Genomic DNA, 1,876 nt, shown 5'->3' with positions numbered 1-1,876 from the left:
ACATACATACACACAGATATATAGTCTATAATATATATAACCTATAAATTCTCAAACATGCTTTTAAAAATTTACCAGTAATTACTGGCTATATGTTGTCTAATAGTGTTGAATGAAATATTTATGCCATTTAAAACATAGCTCCTCTTAACTGTAGAAATAGTAGAGTGAATCACAAGCATTAGATGGAGCGGTGCAAGACCCAGTAACAAGAATAATTTACGTATGTGTATATGGCAGAGAATGATAAATAAGCATGTGAACAGTAAAATTATTTCAATACAGAGAAATATATATATGTATTAACTGTCAGAATTGACTTACATTAAGTTACAATCTTTCAGACTTTGACACTATTCTATCCTTTCTGATCATGCTAAGTAGCAAAAGGAAATAATAAAATGATCAAAGATAAAAACATATTTTACTTGCTTTTTAGAAAGGTGAATTGATAAGCCTATAGATTTTCTTGATTTTTGTCCACTAAAGGAAAACAGCATATATTAACTAATATATTAAATAGGGTTTCCAAGCTTTAAGCAGTGGCAATATCGTAGCCAATGAGATTTATCCGAGGCGCAATTATTGCTAATTAAATAGGGTTTCCAATGTCCAGAAACTAGTTGTAATGCTTGTATATTCTGTTTCAAATTTTATGTGTCCCTACCAAACTGGTCATACTCTAATCAGTCTACCATAACTGCACATCTTTCCTTCAATGCTGTAACAGTTTTAAGTCAAGAAAACATCTGCTTCCAGCAGAATGTTGAAATTGATTGGGCCTTAAGAAACATATATTTCAATTCTAGCAGTTTACATATGAAAGAAACGAGTATCTGAGAGTTTGAATTATTTTCCCAAGGTCGTATATCTAGTTAGAAGCCAAATTGGTTACTTTCAAAAATCACTGGAGTTGAAACAGAGTTCTTTATGTACAGCCTCAAGGAAATGCAATATTTATACCAGTGAGGAGGAAATTAGAATATTCTTACCCCTTCATATGCCTTAAAAATTTCATCTTCTTTTGCTTTTTTTTTTAACAAATCTTTGAAATACTTTATAATTTGGTTTACAAATTGACATTGGGATTAAAAGGAACATTTAAAATGGTCTCTTTTAATTCCCTATAGAAAGGGCCATCATTATTCCAGAGTAAAGTTGGAGAAAAGGGAGATCCCATAAGACAAATATGTACTGGATGCTTTTCTACTATTTCTTCTGAAAATAAAAGATTAGGTTTAAGCATTCTTGTTTGAATCAACTATTATCTTTATTTAAAATGCATGTGTTCATTTAAAAATAACTTCCGTGTTTCCTCTTATTTTTCATAGACCCTAATATAAGCTAAATATGTCACACGGTGCCCTTATGGCATAAGTACATGGGTCAGATTTTGAACACTTAATTACACTGAAATTGGCTTTGTTCTCTTATTCACTTTTATTTTCTTCTAGTTTGACAAAAAATTACATGTTTATAAACTGATCAGGAATTCCCTAAGGTTACACATATACAGATAAAAAGTGAAAAACAAATTAGATTCACATGTATTACTGCAGACCTAGCTTGATAAAAAGGCTGGCTGGTTCTGATATGATGCCCAAAGTTCGCCTATCAGGACAAGATCCAGAAATATTGCTTTCTTCTGTTTATAAGAATAGATTGCTTTCGATGCCTGGGTGGCTCAGTCAGTTAAGCATCAGACTGCTGGTATGGGCTAAGGTTGTGATCTCAGGTTCTTGAGATCAAACACCTGCAGTGCTACCCACTCAGTGGGGAGTCTGCTTCTCTCTCTCTCTTTCCTCTCTCTCTCTCTCTCAAATAAAAAAAGAAATCTTTAAAAAAAAAAAAGAATAGATTGCTTAAATTGTTAAAA

At 32.0% G+C, this 1,876-nt stretch overlaps 1 non-coding gene across 1 annotated transcript; it reads left to right on the top strand.

Annotated features, from left to right (window-relative positions):
* The first annotated feature begins 531 nt into the window (after nucleotides 1-531).
* On the top strand, nucleotides 532-675 carry LOC125103346 (U4 spliceosomal RNA). Its single transcript, XR_007128360.1, has one exon. It is a non-coding gene; the product is annotated as a U4 spliceosomal RNA (small nuclear RNA).
* The last annotated feature ends 1,201 nt before the right edge of the window (nucleotides 676-1,876 follow it).

Source organism: Lutra lutra, chromosome 6, assembly GCF_902655055.1.
Source record: "Lutra lutra chromosome 6, mLutLut1.2, whole genome shotgun sequence".
In the NCBI taxonomy this organism is placed as follows: domain Eukaryota; kingdom Metazoa; phylum Chordata; class Mammalia; order Carnivora; family Mustelidae; genus Lutra; species Lutra lutra.
The sequence above is the reverse complement of the archived record's forward strand: the minus strand, read 5'-3'. Positions and strand labels throughout refer to the sequence as shown.